Source organism: Palaemon carinicauda, chromosome 1 (assembly GCF_036898095.1).
Source record: "Palaemon carinicauda isolate YSFRI2023 chromosome 1, ASM3689809v2, whole genome shotgun sequence".
In the NCBI taxonomy this organism is placed as follows: Eukaryota; Metazoa; Arthropoda; class Malacostraca; order Decapoda; family Palaemonidae; genus Palaemon; species Palaemon carinicauda.
Genome location: NC_090725.1, coordinates 281,652,368 through 281,679,134, shown reverse-complemented (window position 1 = coordinate 281,679,134; position 26,767 = coordinate 281,652,368). Strand labels below are relative to the sequence as shown.

The following is a 26,767-nucleotide window of genomic DNA, read 5'->3' as shown; positions in this document are numbered from 1 at the left end:
AGCACTGGTGATGCAATTAAATTGTGGAGCACAGCCCCATTGCAAAAACTCTCATATTATGTTTGATATGTCTCTGGATGCACGTGTTGTGACTATTCATCTGTTCCCTTGTTTGTAATTTGGGCTTTCCACAGGCTTTGAAGCTATTTTTACAGTCGCTATTGTAATTTTGAAATATTTTGATTATGTCGATGAAGTTCATATGTTTTTGTTGTTGCTTTTGACTGAGTTCATTACAAGCACCATCATAGTTTATACTTTTATTGGGTTATGATCTAAAAGAGAAAAATAAACTGGAAGCTTACGGACCACATTTTAATTAAAGTACTTTAATATCTAATTATTTTCACGTAGATTTTTTGGAGCACTACTTTTTTATATGTAAACATGATATGAAGTTTGGATATAAAACAAACTTATTGTTACTTACATGGTGAGATTATTTACATCAACCTCATCTCATGAACATAATATACCTGTTTGTGGAATCGCTTTAAATTAATGTTAATAAGTTCAAGACATTGGTTTACCCCCATCCAGATTTTTGCCTGAAATATATTATTCCATTACTTCCTAGTGAGGAAGGAAACCGATAAACAACAAGAAAATTGATAAACAATAAAAAAAAAAAATATTTCACATACAGTAACAACATTAAATTATCTCTTTCATAACCTCTATAGCATGGTCTTCGGCTGTCTTGGGGTAGAGTTTTCTTGCTTGAAGGTACTTTTGGGCACATTATCCTATCTTATTTCTCTTCTTGTTTTTTTAAGTTTTTATAGTTTATATGTAAAATTTCTATTTCAATGTTGTGACTTTTATTAAAATATTTCAATGTAATTTTTCATTAACTGTTCTTAAAATATTTAAGTTTAATTGTTCATTATTTCTCATGTAGTTTATTAGTTTCCTTATTTCCTTTCCTCATAAGCCTATTTTTTCCTATTAGAGCTCTTGGACTTATAGCATCATGATTTTTAAACGAGGGTTGTAGCTTGGATAATAATAATAATAATAATAATAATAATAATAATAAGAAGAAGAAGAAGAAGAAGAAGAAGAAGAAGAAGAAGAAGAAGAAGAAGAAGAAGAAGAAGAAGAAGAAGAAGAAGAAGAAGAACCACATGCCTTTATATACTAGCCTTCAATACTTATCATTAAACCAAATTTGCTTTGATCAATTCACAATGTTAGACAGCGTTCATTATATCTTGGTTTCAATACTTCGCAGAGAAAAATGTTTACAGTGGGACTTAGAAGGTTGCACCAACATGACATGTAGCATATTCTATAAAGATTAACAGCAAAATCCTGCGAGTCGAATCTCCTTTTTTTCATTTCTGAAATATCATTCCTAAAAGATACCAAAGAATTTCTTAGAATTGCATTAAACCAAAAATAAAATCCAATGTGCAAGTTTCAACATTTTACATTTTTATTCATTAATAATGGTAAAATTGGAAATGTTTAGGTATGAATCCACTAGGTTATAGCAATTTTGTAATGTAATTCATTACATGGCATACCTTTAAATTAAGATCTTATCCAAGTCCTGAACATATACAAGTGATTCATTGAAAACTAAATAATTAACTCAATGCCGAAAAAAAAAAAAAAAAAATACATACATTTTTTTGATAATTCATGCTCTGCTTATGATAGTTTATTAACAAAAGAAGATCCTGAAAGAATAATGATAGATTTTGGGGGGGTTGAGATAAAACTGGGAGATGCACAGAAACAAGATCATTATTGGTTCTTTTGGGTGTGATGCCCTCGTCAAAGCTAGCATTAACTAAGAAACGAAAAATTTGATTCAATTGACTTCTTTTAACTGTCAATAAAGTTTCATGAGTTTTTCCGAGAGAGATAATTACTACTTGGCTGTCGTAAGATTGTTGTTGTTATAAAGACTACGAAGTGGGGGAAATGTCTAAATAGTCTTAGATATTCAAATATTATTATTTAGCAGTCTTTATGAACCTTCTAATCATAATACATTTCACAAGGTGACACAAATATACATGATGGTCATATATATATATATATATATATATATATATATATATATATATATATATATATATATATATATATATATATATATATATATATATAGGTCATATATATATATATATATATATATATATATATATATATATTATATATATATATATATATATATATATATATGTTCAAATAAGCCATATATTTTTGATACATTAATGTCTGGATTCTCTTAACGATCTCGAGATCAGAGCCCCAGGCGAAATCACACAAAGACAGGAGCTTGTGACCGGCCGGGAGTCGAACCCTGGTCGTGCAAACTTGTATAAGCAGTAACTATCACTTGGCCAAGTGGTAGTCACTGTGTATACAAGTTTGTAGGACCAGGGTTCGACTCCATGCCGGTCACAAGCTCCTATCTTTGTGTGATTTCGCCTGGGGCTCTGGTCAAGAAGTCGTTAAGAGAATCCAGACATGAATGTATAAAAGATATGGCCTATTTGAATGTGAAAAACACGTCTAAATGTGCAAAAATGTATCATATATATATATATATATATATATATATATATATATATATATATATATATATATATATATATATATATATTATATATATATATGTGTGTGTGTGTATGGTGAATATATGAACGGATGTTAATTTTCACATTAATTTATTTATTTATTAATTCTAATTTATTTTACTTTTAAGAAATGCCATATAAGTAATATAAAAAATATCAAAGATTAATTGGATTCTTCACCAAGAAAAATTACGGTTTTGAACGCAAATTTCTAACCAAATTTATTTGTAGATAATTTAAAGAAATATTCTAAACTGCAGTTGATATACTACCGCTAGAGAGTTATGGGATCCTTTGGCTGGCCAGACAGTATTACATTGGACCCTTTTCTCTGGTTACGGTTCATTTTCCCCTTGCCTACACATACACAGAATAGTCTGGCCTATTTTTTACAGATTCTCCTCTGTCCTCATACACCTGACAAAACTGAGATTACCAAATAATTCTTCTTCCAAGGGGTTAGCTACTGCACTGTAATTGTTCATTGGCCACTTTCCTCTTGGTAAGGGTACAAGAGGCTCTTTAGCTATAGTAAGCAGCTCTTCTAGGAGAAGGACACTCCAAAATCAAACCATTGTTCTCTATTTTTGGGTAGTGCCACAGCCTCTGTACCATGGGCTTCCACTGTCTTGGATTAGAGTTCTCTTGCTTGAGAGTTCACTCAGGCACACTATTCTATCAAATTTCTCTTCCTACTGTTTTGTTAAAGTTTTTATAGCATATATATTTATTTCAATATTGTTACTGTACTTTAAATATTTCAGTTTTCTTTGTTTCCTTTCCTCGCTGAGCAACATTCCCTGTTGGAGCCCCTGGCCTTATAGCATCCTGCTTTTCCAACTAGGGTTGTAGCTTGGCAAGTAGTAATAATAATAATAATGATGGTATCTCGTTAACCAGGGATAATAGCTAACCATGCATTCTCTGCTCCCTTGGGCATTTACCATTTAGAATGAAATTATTTTGGAAAGCAATGAGAAGTCGAAGCTCCATAGCGATTTAAGGAGATAAAAATTTTAGATTTTATGGATGCTGAGTACAATGTTGAATAATTTCATTTAGACTTATTTTTTTTCGAACGCTTATCCAGAGGAATTATTTTTCAGTTTGAATGTCCCTTTTTTCAGTACAATGCTGTTTAGCCAATTATTTAGTATGTATAATACACACATACACACATAAGATATATATATATATATATATATATATATATATATATATATATATATATATATATATATGTATATACATATGTATGTATGTATGTATATATATATATATATATATATATATATATATATATATATATATATATATATATATATATATATATATATATATATATATATATATATATATATATATATATATATATTATTTTCTATCAATCTCATTCCCCAAGGTATTATTTAAAATAAGAATTTGGAGGTCTTAAAAAATTTACTCTATATATGTATTTATATATACGTATGTATGTATGTATACATATATATATATACATATATATATATATATATATATATATATATATATATATATATATATATATATATATATATTTAATATGCCGTCAATCTCATCTTCTACAGTAAGCTTTAGAACTAGTACTGTTTTTTCTAGCACATATTGCCAATGACGTATTCTCTTTGTTTATCCATTTTACAAAGCACATAATGTCCGGTTGAAAACTTCATCACCGCAAGATGAAGAAATTATTATCAGTAAACATATCTTTATGTACTAACACTACTAAAGCAAATAAAGACAAATAATGGTAAGTTTAACATTGCGATATGTAGAAAACATACATTTTTCTCTTGTGAGGTATACTCATAAATTTATTACAAATACTAATACATCTAAAATAATAAGTTGTATAAAGTATATTACCTCTATATATGGATGAAGGCCCTTGATGACAGTAATTAATTACTTGTTCGCTGTTCTGGACATTGTGCTGATTCAAGGCCACCTGAAATGAAGAATTACCACTGATTAAACTATAAATAATAATCAATACCTATAATTGGGTTCATCAATAATAAAAACTAATTGTTATTTATTACAAATATAAAATTCTGGTATTGAACTGTAATTTCAAACCAAATTTATATGAAAGTAATTTGGATGATCATTTAGTAAAGAAATATAGAGTTTTGTTACCCTTAGGAGAAGATATAACAGTGAACTAAGGGAATATTTCAATGATATTGATATTTGCATCCCATAAAAACTTCGCACAAACATCATTAAAGTCAGAATCATAAATATTCTCGATATGTGCAAATATTGACTGTCATATCATAGAGCAAATTCTGGCAAAAACCTCGTCTATTTTCCCTCTCCATGTTTACTTTGTCAACTTACCAGGCAAGGTCCTCTTCGCTAGAAGGTATTTTTCTATTCCTAAAATAATGTACCGAATCCGCTGGAAAATACAGATCACATTTGGACAGAGATGAGAAAGAAAAGAAAAAAATACGTTATGGATCCTTTTACAAATTCTTCGTGTCTCTTTATCTGGAATGTATATACATACAACAGAGGCTGGTACGCGTACACAGACACAGGCAAACTCAAGCGCATGCACACACACACACAGACACACACAGACACACACACATATATACAGTATATATATATATATATATATATATATATATATATATATATATATATATATATATATATATATATATATATATATATATGATGGAAATCATTATTTTTAAGTGGAAATAAATTGATATCTCAAATTTTTAACTATTATTATAGCATTTTGAGTAACTTTTACCTACACATAAAAATTCAAAGAATTTTAAAACTAATCTGTCGCAACAGCTACATCACGATGATATATATGAATATAATCTTAAATCTCAAGATTATGTTGAAAATTGAAGCATAGAATTTAAAGTTTACTTCTGTTGCTTCTTAAATCAAATTCAATTGATATTATAACGAAAAAGTCAGGAAATTAAAGCAAACGTTAAATGAAATACATACATACATACATACATACACACACACACACACACACACACACATATATATATATATATATATATATATATATATATATATATATATATATATAATATATATACACACACATATGCGTACTGTATTATGTATATATAGGTCTGCAGTATATGTAGCGGTACAACTCATCATATACATGTATTTTAGCGATAACTTTTCTTCTAACACTCCCAATAAAAGTTAATAGTATACGTAATTGTGTGTGGAAGTGTCATCGTTGTAAGGGCGTTTGTGTTCGCATACAATTCCATATATTGATATAAATTATATTAATTAGTATTTTACGGTGTAGTATATCAGTGTTCCATGACTGTAACTTGAAGAAAAAAAAAATAGGACGAAAATATGGATTTAAATCTTCTGAGTTTACAGAAACGGATTAGAGTTAAGCCATAGGTAAGTTGTTCGATCCCTGAGATTCCATATTGTTTAAACTTCATTATCTCCTGTTTGCCTACTAAAGTTACTAGACACCGCCTGGGGAACAGCGAATTGATTAGTCTGCTTTTGTGCCAGCTCCCTCTTCAAACATGAATATACGAACTTCGGTCATTAAAAATATTAGTTCAATTCCCTTAACTAAACCGAGCCATAGGATTCTAATTACCTTAATAACCGTCTGAAAATGGAAAAATTTACCTTGTTCGTGTATCAGAGGAAAAACTTGATACCAAACTTATTTTTATGAGAAACAGGTTAACCCATTATATCCCAGCTTAAGTCATATGAGACATCGCATTTGAAGACTTTTTTCGCTCCTTTTCTCATATCAATTCATCATATTTGAATACATTCATGGATTAATTATATCATATCAAATAGCATAACATTTCCCTTGTAAGCATTAAAAACTTTACAATACCTTTATGAACAACCAAAGTTGTACAAAAATGTGCTCTCATTCAATCATAATTTCAAGTATTTTTTCAAGTTATCATAACTAATTTAAAATATAGTAAAAGTATCCCTCTGTCATTCTAAGTAAAAAGTGTTAAGAATAAAGTAGATTTTCTTATCTCTAGTGAACCAGTGATATAGTTCACTAAGGAGTATGTAATAATGTTGATATCACTTAATTGACCTATATGCAGCTGTATATGCCATATCTTAGTAACCTGGGAGGCATATTTAATTCCATCATTCTAAGTAGAAAGTGTTAAAAATAAAATAGATTTTCTTATCTCTAGTGAACCAGTGATATAGCTCACTAAGGACATTACTCTTTTAATAACGAGCTCTATTCGAACATTCACTTTCAAGTTTTTCTTTAGATTTATTAATAAAATATTTTTCCTTATCCAATGATGACTACTGTAATGAGATACCCGTCGCTCGAATTATTTGAGGGAATATAATAACTATTTCCAATTAATAATACGTTCATATTCATGTTTGAAGAGCAACCCGGAGCAATATCAAATTAGTCTTTCCAAAAAAAAAAAAAAAATACTTTTATGAAGTAATCTACCTATCCAGTCTCCACGAAATAAATATAATTCTACTTCTATTTGAAACTTTTCATTGCTGAGATTCATGTATATTAAATTTCACCGATGAAGGCAAAGCAATCGAGATGGGTTTAATATATATAGGTATTTATATGTTTACATAGACAAACACATACATATATGCATGCACGCAAGCACGCATGCACGCACACACACACACAAGCATACACACACACACAGACACACACACACACACACATATATATATATATATATATATATATATATATATATATATATATATATATATATATATATATATATATATATATATATATATATATTTATATATGTAAATGTAATATATATAACATATATATAAATGTAATAAATAAATACATATATATATATATATATATATATATATATATATATATATATATATATATATACATATATATATATGTATCATAAATATTTCCCCAAAGATTTATTTTTCCAAGATATGCATAATCTCAGATTGAAATGCCGGCTACTGGGTCGTTTCTGCATTATGAAATATGAATATCCAGTACTATGTTTTGGGATCACCAAAATTATTAATTCTCTTGAAAAAGTTTTGCAAATTGAAAGAATAAAGAAATAATGACCGGGATTTAGCAAAATAACGGTCAATGCTCTAAAAAAGTTTAGTGTTACTTTAAAAAAAAAAAAAAAAAAGCTTAAATACAAAAGAGGGTTTAGTAAGTAATTCTATCAACGATTTATTTATATATCTCTCCTAATGACTCCAGCTGTAAAATTAGGGGAAATCCATATCATTATTTTATTTTCTATCTTTATACATGTATCACAGTGGCCATAGTTTGCCACTCAATTACCATATTTTATGATCTTATACGATAGGCACACAAACTCTATAACATTCACGTAAAGAACATAGCCAGATATAATCATTTATTCCACTTATTTGCCGTTAACTTAATTCAAACTTCTACCATTCCTAATTAGAAGAGGTAACTTTAGAAGTAAGATGCCATAAAATCGATAGCTAATTATGAATCTTGAAAACTAGATTATTCATCCCATAATAAATCTTGCTACTGGTTTTAGCATATATTCATGCTGCATATCTGATATTTATCATAGAAAAAATTATGTTATAGAAAGTATAATCGTAAGATCTGTTATTCTAATTTTTATGCTCCTTTCATGAAGATAGTTTTATAAAAGGCACAACAAAGGAACTGTACTTTGGCGATCCTTATGCTGAAAGACACATCTAAGCTTTTTATTATTATTATTATTATTATTATTATTATTATTATTATTATTATTATTATCATTTGCATGCTGCAACCCTAATTGGAAATGCAGGAGGCTATAAGCCCAAGGGCTCAAACAAGGAAAATAACTCAGTGAGGAAAGGATATAAGGAAATATACTATACGAGAAGTTTAAGAATAATATCAACATTAAAATAAATCTATTATATGTATAACATGCAAACTTCAAAATACCAAGAGAAAGAGAAATAAAATGGAATATGGTGTTCGATTGTCTCCTAAAGCAAGAAAACTCTAACCCAAGACAGTGGAAGACCTTGGTACAGAGGCTATGCTACTACCCAAGACTAGAGCATAATGGTTTGATTTTAGAGTATCTCTCTCCTGGAAGAGCCATTTGCCACAGCTATAGAGTCTTTACCCTTATTAAGAAGAAAGTAGCCATAAAACAATTACGTTGCTGAAGATAACCCCTTGAGCGAAGAAGAATTGTTTGGTAATTTCAGTGTTTTCAGGTGTATGAGAACAGAGGAGCATGTGGAAATAGGCCATACTATTCGGTGTATGTGTAGGCAAAGGGTACATGAGCCGTAACCAGAGAGAGGGATCCAATGTAATGTTGTCTGGACAGTCAAATCATGCCATAACTCTCTAGCGGTAGTATCACAACAAGTGGCTGGTGCCCTGCAATCAGTATAGAACGTTCGTCACTATTAAAATTAATTTCATTGCTTCTGCTCCACAGTTATCTCCATTAAGTACATTACCACAGTGTAATATATCTTTTATTATAGTCCATTTCTTTTAGCGAGTCATATTTGCACCGACTCGCAGCGGTCCCCTTTTAGCTCGGAAAAGTTTCCTGATCGCTGATTGATTAGACAAGATAATTCTAACCAATCAGCGACCAGGAAACTTTTCCGAGCTAGAAGGGCACCGTTGCGAGTCCGTGTAAATATGACTCGCTAAAAGAAATGGACTATAGTCAGTTTCATACCAATCCATGCACTCTGTTATCTGTTTATTCTTACACTATTCAATTTCACGATGAGATACAATCATAATTAAGATATACCTATTTCGTCTTCATAAAAAAACCTCATTTAGTTCCATCATTAGATTTTACTAAGTTTTTGCTCTTCGACTGTGTTCTGTGGCCAAGTCAACAAGTGATTTTCACAACAAACAGGAATCCCACAGGAAGGAAAGTGGTGTTACGCTTGGTTTCAAGTAAATATGCTTTTCTGATGTTTAATGGATGTTATCATTTATAGACGGATCCACAACCACTGGGCACGTCTCTACAGTGAGTTTTATTATTTCTGAATTCAAAACGATTAGTACTTCTTAGCATGGTAGTGCATGAGGGAAAAATGAATATAAGATATCCTTTAATTTCACTATGTAATACAAGCCGACGCACCCTTCATTTAAATTAGTCCTGCTCAAATATAAAGCTTCCTGTAATAGGTCTATGCAACATGATAACATGTGAGAAAATTATCATTCTCGAAGAAGGTACGTGTTTTAATCTTAGAAATATATTACAAAAGTAAAAATATGTTCATCTTAGCTCTACTGAAATATGAAAGAAGTTGGCCAATATGTAAGAAATGCCGATATAAGGTCTCATCCTTCTTCACAGAAGACATGTCAGTGGCATCTTTAATAGAGTGCATTGCTATTGAATTAAATATGCCTCTCAGATTACTGTATATGAGTCAAATAAATTATATCAAGATTATTACATACTTCGTATTTCATTAAATAACTACGGAAATAGAGTTTTTCCTTAAAAAAGTCATTATAAAACATAATGAATACGTATTTACTTAAAGGACCTTGCAGAAAACTACCTAACTACCTTTCTCCATTTAATTCCGACAGTTTGATTTTCGATTTACATTCCATAGTTATTAATCATTGTTTGATGAAGAGGTCGGTAAATATTGTCTCTTTCTGCAGGCATAATGAAACAGGAATTTTCAATTATAAAAATTAATATAAGGCAGACTCTCATTTCTCTTCTATAATCATATACTGATAGCATTTGAGCATAGTATGACGCTCACTCATTTTCTGAAGACATAATTTTTGTCATAATATGTAACTTAAGCTCCATTGCATATGCAAAATAAATATGCAAATAAATTGGAAATGTTTCTAAAGAAACAATCTCTATCATATTTCAAGATTAAAACCCAAAATCTTTAGAGTAATGAGTTATCTTAGACACAAATAACTGTTACTTTGATATATTATTAATAGTTTTTCCTCTCAAATATATTTTCAGAGTATTGACGTTTTATACGACTAATATTTTCCATGCCCTATATCATAAAAAATGTCAGTGAAACTGTATATCTTAACTCTGATGTGTCTCAATTATATTTAACTCAGATTCTTAAAACATAAATTACTTTCAATATTAGTATGACTAGAGCTAGCAAATCTTCCATTTTAGCAGTAGGTTTCTGTTCATTCATTTCTGACTTCATAATTGAATTTTTTTTTTCAAAAACTTTGACTTGTATTGTAAATACAGTAGGCAGCTCTGTTCTGATATGATTTAGAGTTAGGGAATAGCTAGTCGCATGTGATGGCCCTTTCGTTGATTACCTAATGATTAATAAAAATGTAAATAATATAGATTTTAATATAGTTAGGCATGTTAGGGAGTGTCAGGTGTACCCCTTTTATAATAGGGGTATGTTATATCTCCTACACATCTCAGTGATGGGGTTGGGAAACAAGACTGTGGTGAGGTGTCAAAGATTATCATGGCAGAGTCAATGCAAAAACTCACATTACCCTGGCTAGTACAGTGATAACGTGTTCATCGAGCATTTGCACGGCAGAAGATCAATCCCAGCCCAGGACCATGCTTTTAAGCTGTTTACTGGGGAGGCCACTGCTTGCCCATCTGACGCTCTGGTGATCATCTATTTTCGTGAAACTGAAGCTGAAACCAGACAACTTTAACCTTTATCCTTATTCTTTATCGTTAGTATGTGTTGAGCACGATCCTTTTATTACAAAATTACTATTCAAGCTCAGGGATAACCTCAATAACCCATAGATACTTTAAATATCCAAAATCTAGCACATGCTAGACTACCTTATAAACCAGCAGAGCCACACTAATGATGGGAACCAAAACCGAGTTACACATAGGTTAGAGTGCTGGAAAGATTATCAACTGGTGATGTCCATCCTAAAGCTCGAAATATGACCTCAAATCTTTAGGTAGCCAACGGTAGAATTTTAACTGTGCTGTGACGAAATAAAAGGATACCAGAGATCCTCTTCGTGCTCAAACTCCTGTAAGCCTCTTTTCCTTAATTGACAATCTTAAGAAAGAACCTAACAAGGTTCTATAAACTGATACCAGAAGGTGCTGGGGAAGCAATAGGCTTCACTAAGTATTTTCGTGCAGACTGGTTATATGATAACTGACACAATACACCAATTACTTGAATAAAAACAAAAGGAACATTCACTGGTCTGTACTGACCCTAACAGGACAGGATCTGAGGCTGAAGACGCATCGAAAAAGTATGCTACAGAACTGAAGTTGGGTAGAGAGGACGAAGAAAATTCAAACCTTTGCCATCCAAAACAGCAGGAAAGGTTTTTATAATAACATCAAATCAATTCATGGCCGTAACAAAAACACAAATAGTCCAGTCATCATACCTAGTGGCACAATCTCCTCAAAAAACAATCTGATAATCTAAACCATCAGGCTAAAATTTCCATTCTACACGGAAACATTGTAACGCCGATTATGAGTTAGGTATTAACACTATGTCCAACTTGTCATTTATCCACGACCTCGACAAACTTACAGAATATCTTGAAAATCTGAGTGTAATAAAAAGCACCACTGAAGGAAAAATCTGTAGTCTTGGAGTAGGTCCTTGGGAAATTTTCAAGGCCAAAGAATGCCATCACAAAAATCAACTGCACAAGACCATCTGGGCTCAGTGGAGTGGAGAATACTATACCATAATTCTTGACGACTCCATAATAATTCATATCTATAAGAACACGGGCACTGAAGTGATTACAACAACAACCAACTGGTAAAATACTAGCTACAGTTATGCTCTTGCACTTAACTAAATTAATATGTGAATTTGTGTTACCAGAGACCACAACAGGTTTAAAAGGGAAAGGACAATCGACTTCATTCTGAAGGCAGATACAGGAGAGATGACTTTAACACTTTGCCCTCCAAGCTCCTATGGTGCATAGTTGCAAAAATTATTGTTCGTACTAAAGATGCTCTTTCATTCCAGGAAGGCTTGGATCCACAGCCTTCCCAGTGGAAAATGTGGTAAAGCAGTTACGTTCTGGTCTCTGCCATTTTTTAATCGAGTTATTTCCTCAGTAATGACTTTATTGCATCGAAACTTTAAGAAGATGGTGTCCAAAAAGAATACCGTATGGATGGTAGCAAGTTCAACATCAGAGGGTAACAGACAAGACAAAGAGAAATGTCAGCACGATAACTTGTACCCTGTGACTTTTTTTTTTCTTTTTTATTTATTTTTTTTTTTTGGACCTCTTGCTCTCCCAAGCACTGATAACAGCTACCTGTTTAAGATTGCTATTACAAATTTTATACTTTTATAATTTTGTATCATTCTTGCTCTTAACTATTTGTATATAAGCTAGTTATCTTGTTGAATAAACTAAACTTTCATTCATGTCGCTTCTCTGTTAGTACCTAATAGCCACTTTGCATAGCTTATATTTAGGCTAGTATTTTTTGTATCGTCAAAACTTATATGAAAACAATAAATTAATTTTAAAGATCAAATAAAACAGCTATAAAGAAATTTGAAGTTATTGAAAAGCTTATCTTAAGCTATAAAGGAGTTATAATACTTATAGAACACTATATATAATGAGATAAATTTTATAAAGCATCATTTTTATGTAATGATCAACACTTACATTTATTGCACTAACTGATCAAATTGAAAAGTAAATTTAAACACTGAATTCTCAGAAGTTAAGATAAGTGAAAAACAGCATATATCATAAATAATAACAGTTTCATATGACTATTAATGATGAAAATAAAAGTTTAAGAAAATAATTTCCTTTTGATACAAAGACATCAGCCAAAGGGACTAAACTGTTTCTTAAATATGATTAGTAAACTTCTTCTTTTAGCAAACATCTATCAATATTTTTGTTAACAATCTATTTTCTTTAAAAGAACTGATGATTATTCCAATTCTGGTCCATCCATCTTTGGTATGAGGATTTGAATTAATAATTGTTTTGCTTCACTCTTCGTTCATCTTGAAATACTATCACTTTTCTTTTCCTTTGACACCTTTACCGATATGTTATTTCACTCAGTTATTTATGAAAGTGTTGTGGTACCTATGATAGGAACCCATCCATGTTCCCATCTTTAATGGGAGTGCTTTTAAGGCTTCCCATCTTTAGGATTCTCTTCCTGCTTCTGTGAGACAGTCATTTGACATCCTTGTCTTTTGTGTGGTTATTCTTCTTCATTCTCATATTGTTATCTTGGAATAGGAGAAGATAATTGCTAAGGCTTCCTGACAATCAAAAAGAAATGTAAAAATGAACTGCCTAAAAAGTAATCGGGAAACTGGGTGAGAGTAAAAAGAAGTTTTATTACATAATTGTTCATTCTTTTTGCATTTCTGGTTGTATGTTCAGATGCATATTTGCGTGAAATAATATGAAAATATAGGCATACATTTTAATACTAACTTTGCACGTAATTTATATATATATATATATATATATATATATATATATATATATATATATATATATATATATATATATATATATATATATATATATATATATATATATATATATATATATATATATATATACACACACATCGTATGTGTGAAGAATAATTAGGAAAAAGAAAACATTCGTAGCGAAGATCTGAAATCTCATCTAAGTCGTTTGATTTAGTTCCCTTCCATTCCTGAAAAGATCTTCATTGCAAAGAAACAACAAAACAGCTCTAATTGAGCGTCTATTTTATAAAGGCCCACCTGAGACTCTGTTACCCATATACATTTTTTGTTATTTTCACTCGAATGGACTTTCGATTTTGAGGAATTGGTAAAAATATGCTTAGAGCTGAGAGTTCATGAATACCACAAGGGTTCATCTTCAACTTCGGGTTTCCAAAAGGGTTATTTCTTGCAGTGTTTGATCTTCATATAAACAAACTACGCACTTTAAAAAAAAAAAAATTATGACATTTTGATATAGTAATTACAAGAGCCTTTCATAGGCAACTCTTGTATTGCATTTTATTGACATTAAATGTCCCTTGCATTGCTTGCGAATAATTTGTGAATAAGTTATGAATTGGGAATAGTGACAATGTTTCATATTAGAATATCAAACGGTATTAGGATCTAATGTAAAAATAATTGCTTGGAAATTGCTAATTCCGCTCATGAATACACATCAAATACCAATACCCATGGCTTTCTTTCAACTCTAAATATTAAAGGTGTGTGTTTCTGAACATACTAAAAACGTCATACAAATTATTCTTCATACTGGCGACAACGTAAAAGAAAAAATTCATGAAAACAAGTCTATTCCCAAGAAAAAGTTACGCCTTTAGCATATGAGTCAAAAAATAACATGTGATTTCAGACGGATATAAAATATTTCAAATGTATTAGTTAAGTGGATTATCCCTCCGTCTAAAGGAATGTGAACCTATAAATTCGTTAAAAACATTACACTAACTGATCAAATTGAAAAGTAAATTCAAATTTAAACACTGAATTCTCAGAAGTTAAGATAAGTGAAAAACAGCATATATCATAAATAATAACAGTTTCATATGACTATTATTGATGAAAATAAAAGTTTAAGAAAATAATTTCCTTTTGATACAAAGACATCAGCCAAGGGACTAAACTGTTTCTTAAATATGATTAGTAAACTTCTTCTTTTAGCAAACATCTATCAATATTTTTGTTAACAATCTATTTTCTTTAAAAGAACTGATGATTATTCCAATTCTGGTCCATCCATCTTTGGTATGAGGATTTGAATTAATAATTGTTTTGCTTCACTCTTCGTTCATCTTGAAATACTATCACTTTTCTTTTCCTTTGACACCTTTACCGATATGTTATTTCACTCAGTTATTTATGAAAGTGTTGTGGTACCTATGATAGGAACCCATCCATGTTCCCATCTTTAATGGGAGTGCTTTTAAGGCTTCCCATCTTTAGGATTCTCTTCCTGCTTCTGTGAGACAGTCATTTGACATCCTTGTCTTTTGTGTGGTTATTCTTCTTCATTCTCATATTGTTATCTTGGAATAGGAGAAGATAATTGCTAAGGCTTCCTGACAATCAAAAAGAAATGTAAAAATGAACTGCCTAAAAAGTAATCGGGAAACTGGGTGAGAGTAACAAGAAGTTTTATTACATAATTGTTCATTCTTTTTGCATTTCTGGTTGTATGTTCAGATGCATATTTGCGTGAAATAATATGAAAATATAGGCATACATTTTAATCTACTGCACGTAATTTACTATAAAATATCACAAAAATTGTAACTTTGACAAACACGTCCTATATATATATATATATATATATATATACATCGTATGTGTGAAGAATAATTAGGAAAAAGAAAACATTCGTAGCGAAGATCTGAAATCTCATCTAAGTCGTTTGATTTAGTTCCCTTCCATTCCTGAAAAGATCTTCATTGCAAAGAAACAACAAAACAGCTCTAATTGAGCGTCTATTGTATAAAGGCCCACCTGAGACTCTGTTACCCATATACATTTTTTGTTATTTTCACTCGAATGAACTTTCGATTTTGAGGAATTGGTAAAAATATGCTTAGAGCTGAGAGTTCATGAATACCACAAGGGTTCATCTTCAACTTCGGGTTTCCAAAAGGGTTATTTCTTGCAGTGTTTGATCTTCATATAAACAAACTACGCACTTTTAAAAAAAAAAAAAATTATGACATTTTGATATAGTAAATACAAGAGCCTTCATAGACAACTATTGCATTGCATTTTATTGACATTAAATGTCCCTTGCATTGCTTGCGAATATTTTGTGAATAAGTTATGAATTGGGAATAGTGACAATGTTTCATATTAGAATATCAAACGGTATTAGGATCTAATGTAAAAATAATTGCTTGGAAATTGCTAATTCCGCTCATGAATACACATCAAATACCAATACCCATGGCTTTCTTTCAACTCTAAATATTAAAGGTGTGTGTTTCTGAACATACTAAAAACGTCATACAAATTATTCTTCATACTGGCGACAACGTAAAAGACAAAATTCATGAAAACAAGTCTATTCCCAAGAAAAAGTTACGCCTTTAGCATATGAGTCAAAAAATAACATGTGATTTCAGACGGATACAAAATATTTCAAATGTATTAGTTAAGTGGATTATCCCTCCGTCTAAAGGAATGTGAACCTATAAATTCATTAAAAACATGCTAGTATCGTCCTAACATTTTGAACTCATTTGTATTCAGAAAGGAGTTAAAAATGCTTAATCGTCTTACGTGAAGGGTTTAAAAAAATGTCGATTTCAATTATCCCATTTTCTTTATATTTTTGCAATTATTGGAAGATACCGTTAATCATTTGATATTGAAATACACGGAGCTTTATCATAGGGGCACGAACTTCATTACAGGTTTCCTTTCCTTCCTGATATGTCATCCTTGTAGGTAAAGGAAAACGAATTAATTACTCATTCTTTTCATCGAGATGATTGGAAAATAATCTCCAATTTACCTGATTGACTTCGTTTAATATCTGATAAAAGGAAAAAAAAAAACGTTCTTAGCCCACTTATGTTCATCTTGCTGTATATGTAAATATTAATATTCAGGATAAAATTGCAATCTAAACCAAATAATCCTGCATTCTAAAATAAATAAATGGAAAATTCTTAGTAAGAATATTCTTATGTAGGAATTCCCAATGCATTAAAAATTATATCTGGTTGCTGTGGCCTGATTGGTAACGTCTCTGCCTGGTGTTTCCCAGTCGGGGCTTCGAGTCCCGCTCAGACTCGTTAGTCCCATTAGTGTGTGCAACCTTACCATCCTTGTGACCTAAGGTTGGGGGGTTTGGGGGAGCCTATAGATCTATCTGCTGAGTCATCAGCAGCCACTGCCTGGCCCTCACTGGTCCTAGCTTGGGTGGAGAGGAGGCTTGGGCGCTGATCATATAATATATGGCCAGTCTCTAGGGCATTGTCCTGATTGCTAGGGCAACATCACTGTCCCTTGTCTCGGCCATTCATGAGCGACCTTTAAACCTTTATACTCTTCTTTATTTGGTATCATTGGAATATCGTTTTTATGTTATCCAATTAATCTCAACTTCGAATTTCTTAGGCAGACACTAAACCTGAGCAATATGTTATTTCTATTATTGCTAAAACACATTATGGCAAAAGGAGTAAAAATAAAAATAGTAATTGCTGTACTACATCATAAGTATCTCGTATGCCTGCTGTTTGCCTTTTTTTCATTATTCATGACGGAAATATTTCATATAAGTAATCTTCTGTCAGAAAATTCATTGAAATTTTATTTGAATCATTCTTTTAACATCTACAATGTATAAACCAGTAAAACGTTTGATGACTGACTTTGACCTTCTACTACCAAGCTCTCTCTCTCTCTCTCTCTCTCTCTCTCTCTCTCTCTCTCTCTCTCTCTCTCTCTCTCTCTCTCTCTCTCTCTCTCTCTCTCTCTTTAGTATTACCAATAAAATTAGTAAATAAAACTAGTTTACGTACCATCACGAGAATTTCCTTATGCGCGTTACGATGTGCAATTCTACTATACAGAAATCAATTTTTTTGATAGATGAGTTGAAAAACGTCAAGAGTGTACAGGTAAAATAATGATCAAAATGCCGAGCAAGACCAACGCAAGTAGCATGCAAGCTAATGATGTCTTTGAAATAAAGGAAAAATAAACGAAGATTGATAACCTTCGAATAGCTCATACTCATATAGGGACGATAACCTACACTATTCAGTAATATGTCCAATTAAATACAGTCAAAAAAAGTATTTAAAAAAAAAACATGGTTGACCAGGCCCCAGAAAATCATTGGTGACACCAGCCACCGTTAATATACTACCACTGGAGAGTTATTGGGTCTCTTGACTGGTAACAGCTCGTTTTTCCTTTGCCTACACATAAACCTAATATTGTGGAGTATTCTTTCCACAGTCTCATCTGTCCTCATACATCTGACAACACAGAATACAAAACAATTCTCCTTCGTTCAAGGGATTCACTACTGCACTGTGATTGTTTAGTAGCTACTTTCGACTTGGTAAGGATAAAAGAGACTCTCTCTATGGTAAGCAGCTCTTCTAGGAGTAGGACACTCCAAAATCAAACCATTGTTCTCTAGCCTTGGGTAATGCTATAGCCTCTTTACCGTGGTCTATTAATTGTGGTGCACTTGGGCACATTATTTGATCTTATTTCCCTTTCCCTTGTATTTTAAATTCTTATAGTTTATATATGAAAGATCTATTTTGATATCGTTATTGTTCCCCAGGTATTCTATTCTAATTGTTATTTATTTCTCTTGTAGTTTAAGTATTTCCTAATTCCCTTTCCTCACTCGGCTATTTTTCCCTGCTGGAGCACTTGGGTTAATAGTATCCTGCTTTACCAACTAGGGTTGTAGCTTAACTTGTAATAATAATAATAATAATAATAATAATAATAATAATAATAATAATAATAATAATAATAATGTCTCCTACGTCCAACATTGGGAAAGATATAGCACCAATGTATATTTATCAAAAGTCTAATATTTTCTTCCTTCGGCGACCAACTACTGTCACCGTCGTATATGAAAAACAAAGACTCCTAAAAAAAATTATTAAAATTAGTTTGAAGCTGTGGAAATGCTGTTAAAGAACTAAAACTTGAATAAACGAGCTTGAAAGTGTTCAGGAGCTTAAGAAATTAAATTTGATTCCTTCCTCTTCATAATAAATTGTTATTAGTGTACCAACCGTGTGTCACATGATCGTACATAGTTCATCTTGTGTATCTAATATGCTTGTATCTTTGCTCTTCCCTCGCACTAAAAAGAGCATAAATAGACATGTCTGCTTTTCTCACCAGTAACAGTGTCTATTTTGAACATGAAATTTCTTGTTGCCTTGAGCTTTTGTATATAAAGGAGTGTTCTATAATAAACTCAATCAGTTGCTTTCATCCTCTTTGAGTCACAACCTTCTCTCGGCCCGTCATATTGGTGACCCCGGAAGTCGACTCACTACTCCTGCCTTCCAACCCCCCCCCCCTCGCCCCTCCATTGTTGGTACTATGGCGGACTCTACGGAAGTTGGCGCTGCAGCTGCCCCATTGAAACTTTCCTCATTCACCAGGGGAGAGGCGTTTGCTTGGTTTCAGCGCGCAGAAGTCCAGTTTCGCATCAAGGGCGTGACTTGCTCAACCATCAAAGCAGATTATGTTCTCGGGGCGATATCCAAGGACACCTTCCCAGAAATATATGACTGGCTTTATGAACAAGGAGCCACCCCAATAGCATATGACGCCCTCAAAACATACCTTCTGCAGCAGTACTCGCCGTCGCCAGCCGCCCGTATAGTAAACTTTTTCAGCTCTCTCAACAACCGTTGGGAGACCAAAGGGCTTCACTTGCCCTCAGTGAAATGACCAGTATCGCTCGCCTTCAACCTGCTGCAGACAGCTCTCCTCGTGAGGTTAACCTACTTCGTGCCCTTTGGATACGCCGTTTACCCGAACCTGTACGTGCTGCCATACCCAATGTCAATAGTTTACCCATGAAGGACTTGATGACCAAAGCTGACGCCCTTATGGACAGCCACTTCAAGACCACCATCAACACCCCCACCCCTGACGAACAGGACGCCTATTCAACGTCAACCGAAGCTGACGTGAATGCCGTAGGACATACATGCTTACCCCGTGACATGCCGAAGCGGCGACAACGCCTACCCCGTGACATGCCGAAGCGGCGACAACGCCTACCCCGTGACATGCCGAAGCGGCGACAACGCCTACCCCATGACATGCCGAAGCGGCGACAACGCCTCCCACCACCCAACACTCGCTCGCACCCCAACCAATGACTTCTACAGCCACTTACTACCTCCCATCCGCCGCAGTTTTGCTAATACCACTTCAGATTCGGGGCAACCGTGAAAAAATGTGCCAAGGATTGTCAGTGGCCAAAAACGTGTAAGTAGGCCATCGCTCGTGGCAGTGGCCTCCCATGTTTCTAATCTTTTCTTTTTACATGACGCAGGAACGGGCTTGCAATTTTTGGTAGACATGAGTGCTTGTCGTTTTCTTTTGCCAAGGGAACTCTTCAGGACACGACGTAGACTGTCTATGTCTGCCGATGTCCGCTTGGTAGCTGCCAACGGATCTGCGATACTCACCTACGGTTACAAGAACCTCACATTATCTTTCGGAAACGGAAAATTTAATTGAAAGTTTCTCGTTGCTGACGTCACATTGCCAATCCTGGGTGTGGATTTCCTCTCTAATTTCCACCTTCTGATCGATGTCGCCCACCAACGATTGGTCAACGCAGACTCGTACTTGTCAGCACCTCTTCAACCCGCGCCCTCCAACCTCGCTCTTCGCATCAGCGCACCCACGGATGCCTATGCCCACCTCCTCACGTACCCGGAAGTTTTCCGTCTAGAACTGCCAAGCATAGTACTTATCACCATATCAAGATGACGGGACCCACAGTCTTTGCAAAATTCAGACGTCTGGCACCGTAACGATTGGCAGCCGCCAAAAAGACGTCCGCCGAAATGAAGGAAATGGGCCTTTGCCAAAATGCCTCCAGCCCATGGTCGCCACCCTTACACATCGTTCTGAAGAAAGACGGCTCCCTCCGTCCGTGCGTGGATTACAGGCGCCTGAACATGCAAACGGAACTGGATCACTAACCCCTCCCAAACATCGCCGACGTGACCTCCTACCTGCACAAAGCGAAGGTTTTCTCTACGCTCGACCTCCTGAAGGAGTATTATCAGGTGCCTCTGAACCCAGAAAACATCCCCAAGACCGCCATCACAACTCCGTTTGGTACATACACCTTCAATTACTCCTGTTTTGGCCTTCATAATGCCGGGGCCACGTTTCAACGTCTCATGGATGGCATCTTAGGGGACCTCCCCTTCTGTGTATGTTATGTGGACGACATATTTGTGTTCTCCTCCTCAAAATAGGAACACCTCCGTCACCTGCGCATCATGCTCGACTGCCTGAAACAAAACGGCCTTGCAGGCCGGTACTACAAGTGTAACTTTGGCGCCAACGAAGTGTCTTTCTTAGGACACCGCATCACTCCTGAAGGAGTCCATCCTCTCCCTGAGAAGGTAGCAGCCGTTCAGGACTTCCCCAGGCCCTCGACCGTCAAAGCTCTGCAGGAATTCTTGGGCATGATCAACTATTATCACCGTTTTCTGCCAGCCATTGCCGCCACTCTTGCTCCCCTCTATACCTCCCTCAAGGGCAAGCAAAGGAGCTGAAGTGGGGTCCCCTTCAAGAAGCGGCCTTCTGCAATGCAAAGAAGGCCCTATCAACCGCTGCGGCTCTCACTTTTCCTATCCCACATGCCCCTCTCCTTCTCTCCACCGAGGCCAGCCACGTCCCTATTGGTGCAGTACTCGAGTAGGTGGTCAACGGCTCGCCCCGCCAATTGGCCTTCTTCAGCAGAAAACTGTCCAAGGCAGAATCGGGTTATTCTACCTTCAATCGCGAATTGCTGGCGGTGCACTTAGCTGTCAGTCATTTTCGCCATTTCTTAGAAGGTACGCCCTTCGTCATTCGCACAGACCACATGCCTCTGGTGCAGGCCTTTACTCGACAGTCTGACGCCTGGTCTGCCCATCAACGCCGACATCTCTCCGCCGAGGCTGAATATAATTTCACCCTACAATACGTCCCTGGGAAAATGAATCCCATTGTCGATGCCCTGTCAAGAAACACGTTACCTGCCGTTCAACTGGGATTGGATTACAATGCCCTGGCTGAAGCCCAATGACAGGATCCAGAGTATCAAGCATGTAAGACATCCTGCACGTCCCTCCGTTGGGAAGACTTCCCCCTCGAAGACTTCAACACCTCCATCCTCTGTGACGTCAGCACTGGTAGACCGCAACCTTGGATTCCTGCTCCCATGCGCCGGCAGTTGTTTGATTTCATTCACGGCATTTCACATCCCTCATGGCGTTCTACCGCACAGCTGCTGAATACGAAGTTCATTTGGCACGGCATTTCTAAGGATGCTGAGGATTGAGTGTGGGCCTGTAATTCTTGCCAAACTTCCAAAGTTCATCAACACACGAATTCATGAGTGGGCACCTTTCCTCAACCTCAGCGTCGTTTCCCACATATTCACGTCGACGTTGTAGGCCCCGTACCCCCATCACAAGGACATCGTTACCTTTTTACCGGCATGGACCGCTCCACTCGTTGGCCTGAAGCCATTCCCATGGAAACTGCAACGTCTGCCTCATGTATATCTGCCTTACTCTCAGGATGAATTGCAAGATTTTGTATCCCTGAGCATATTACTTCTGACAGGGGTACCACTTTCACCTCTCAATTGTGGATATAATTAGCGAATCTCCTGGGCAGCACCCTACATCAGACAACGGCCAACAACCACGCTGCAAATGGAATGGTTGAATGTTTTCATTGCACCCTCAAAGCCGCTTTGATGTCCCGCTGCAAGGATTCCAACTGGTTTACTCAGCTTCCCTGGGTCCTCCTGGGACTAAGGACTACTCCTAAAGACGCCCTCGACGTCTCGGCAGCTGAAATGGTGTATGGCGACCCGTTGGTCGTCCCTGCCAAATTTTTCCTTCTACAACCTCCTCCGACGATCTCCAGCGCATACGTCATGTCGTGGGAAAATTTACTCCATGCCACAAGACTTAAAAACCCCCAGCGAAGCATCACATACCGACAAACGTGCACTCCGCAACGCATGTCTTCCTGCACAACGCCACTAGCAAGTCACCGCTAACGCCCCCTTACACAGGCCCTTTCCTTGTGATCCGACGCATTCCGAAAGCATTCCTACTAAACATTCGGTGCAAAAAACACTGGGTCTCCTTTGATCGTCTAAAACCTGCTTATCTCCTGCCAGATGACCCGCCTACAGTTCGCCTCTCTAGATCAGGCCGCCCTATTTAACATGTACAGCAGGGGTGGCCAACCTATGGCACATGCGCCAACAGTGGTGCATTGCACGATTGCAAGTGGCGTACTGTAACCCAGAGATAATAAAAAAAGAAATAAAATGCCCGCTCATAAAATAATACTAATGATACCGATTTCTAGAAAAATATAGAAAGAATTTAAGGGGACCGTCTTCTATGTCCTGCATTTTTATTCCTAATTATTAAAAATACACCATTGATGTGTATGTTTTAGAGTTTACAGATATATAATACCTTCATCATATACAAGTTTCAAGTCATTTGATCAACATTTTTCTTATTTATGACACCCATTGTATTGAAAATCATACCATCAAAACTTCTTTACAAAACGAATAATTGTCTACGAGATTTTCGATTTTCATTTTTCTTTTTTTTTTTAATGAATATTTGCTTAATTTTCTTCGTCTAGACACAAAATGATATTGAAAAAAAAAAAAAAAAAATTAAAAACCGCCTAATATGTCCAAGTCATCATACTTAATGATTGAAAAGGGGTTAAAGTTTGTGTGGCGCATCTCTAAATTAGTAGTGAAAAAAATTAGTGCATGGGAGACAAAAGGTTGGGCACCCCTGATGTACAGTATGTGTGTGTGTATATATATATATATATATATATATATATATATATATATATATATATATATATATATATATACACGCACACATACAATAAATCTATATATGTGTGAAGAATAATTAAGAAAAAAAAACCTTCGCAGTAAAGATCTCATTTCTAATCAAAGTCGTTTGATCTTGTCACCTTCCATTCCCGAAGAGATCTGCCTTGCAAAGAAACAAAAAGACAGCTTTAATTGAGCGTCTATTGTATGAAGGCACACCTGAGACTCTATTACCCATATACATTTTTTGTTATTTTCACTCGAATGGACTTTCGATTTTGAGTAGTTGGTAAATAAATGCTTAGAGCTGAGAGTTCATGAATACCACAAGAGTTCATCTTCAACTTCGGGTTTCCAAAAAGGTTATTTCTTGCAGTGCTTGGTCTTCATATAAACAAACTACGCACTTTCTAAAGAAAATTTAATGACATTTTGATATAGTAATAACCAGAGCCTAAATAGGCAGCTCTTATATTACATTTTATTGACATTAAATATCCCTTGCATTGCTTACGAATATTTTGTGAATAAGTTATAAATTAGGAATAGTGACAATGTTTCATATTAGAATATCAAACGGTTTTAGGATCTAATGTAAAAATAATTGCTTGGAAATTGCTAATTCCGCTCACGAATGCACACCAAATACCAATACTTATGACTTTTTTTTTTCTATTCTAAATATTAAAGGGGTGTGTGACTGAACTTACTAAAGATGCCATATAAATTACTCCTCATAATGGTGACAACATGAAAGAACAAAAATTATGAAAACAAGTCTATTCCCAAGAAAACGTGATGCCTGTAGAATATGGAGTCAAAAAATAACATGTGACTTCAGACGGATACACAATACTTCAAATGTATTAGTTATGCGCATTATCCCTCCGTCCAAAGGAATGTAAACCTATAAAGTCATTAGAAACTTCCTGGTATTTTGAACTCGTTTGTAATCAGAGAGTTAAAGAAATCGTCTTAAGTGAAGGGTAAAATAAATATTCGATTTCAATTGTTACATTTTCTTAATACTTTTCCAATTATTGGAAGACACCTATAATCCTTTGATATTGAAATATACCAAGATATATCAGACAGGTGTGTAGAAGCACGAACTTCATTACGGGTTTCATTTCTTTTCCTGATCATGTCTTCCTTGTAGGTAAAGGTTAAAAGAATTAATTGATAATTATTTTCATCGAGATAATTGAAAAAAAAATTGATTTACCTGATTGGCTTCGTTTAATATCAGACAAAAAAGCCTTTCTTGACCCATAGATATTCATCGTGCTATATATGCCAATATTAATATACACGATAAAAATAGAAAATAAAAAACAAATAATCCTGCATTTTTTTAACAAAAAAAAAAATGGAGATTCTTAATAACACTGTTCTTATGCAAGAATTCCCAATATCTTATAAATTATCTCTTTGCTATACTTTTCTTAATTTGGGATTATTGTAATATCGTTTTTATGTTATCCAATCAATCTCAACTTCGAATTTAACCTAGGAAACATGTTATATTTAATATTGCTAAAACATATTACGTCAATAGATTTAAAATAAATAGTAATTGTTATACTACAGCATAAGAATCTCGCATGTCTTAGGTTTTCCTTTTCCATCATTCATGACAAATATTTCATGTAAGTAATATCTCTCTCTCTCTCTCTCTCTCTCTCTCTCTCTCTCTCTCTCTCTCTCTCTCTCTCTCTCTCTCTCTCTCTCTCTCTCTCTCTCTCTCTACTTAATATTATCAATAAAAAGAGTAGAACTTAGATATGGTCATTATTCTGTTTTAGCAATCGCAGGAAATCTAGGGTTAATCAGAATCCTATGCTGGACAAAGAAACCTTAGATTGAACTTCAAGGAATTTTTCTTTCACAAGTTTATTTCTAAATTATGTCAGTAATAATTAACTACAAATTTTAAAACATCGTTTTGGGTGTAATGCATAGTATGTGACTCAAAGTTAATATCAAATAAACAAAATAGAGTCTGCTTTGATGTAATGCATAGTATGTGACTCAAAGGTAATATCAAATACACAGAATAAAATATGGTTTGATAAAACGAGCAAAACAAAATTTATAGACCTCAAGATCTTGGAATTCGGATTTCGTCAATACCATCTCGGGTCAAAAACCAATGGGGATGATTAAGAAGGATATTACATCTCCGCTGACTAATCTATGTCCTCTGCCTTCCTGAAAACTTTTCAACTCTAGTGATTTGTTTCAAACGAATGATCAGCTCTTCTTTGCAACTCTTAATCCCTTACCTCAGTGTAGGGGCCACTGCTAATTACTTTTTTAGTGTTTACTAACATATTAAACAAGTTCCGAATTAGCATTAAGTTTATATTTATATATATATATATATATATTATATATATATATATATATATATATATATAAATATATATATATATATATATATATATATATATATATATATTAT

General features: G+C 34.2%; 1 protein-coding gene across 2 annotated transcripts in view; it reads right to left on the bottom strand.

Annotated features, from left to right (window-relative positions):
* LOC137657246 (somatostatin receptor type 2-like) overlaps positions 1 to 4,572 on the bottom strand; it is a 170,116-nt gene extending 165,544 nt beyond the window's left edge. For both annotated transcript variants that reach the window (XR_011047141.1, XM_068391587.1), the window contains exon 1: positions 4,485 to 4,572. The gene's annotated coding sequence lies outside the window, so the exon portion shown is untranslated. The remainder of the gene's footprint in view (positions 1 to 4,484) is intronic.
* Between the last annotated feature and the right edge of the window lie 22,195 nt (positions 4,573 to 26,767).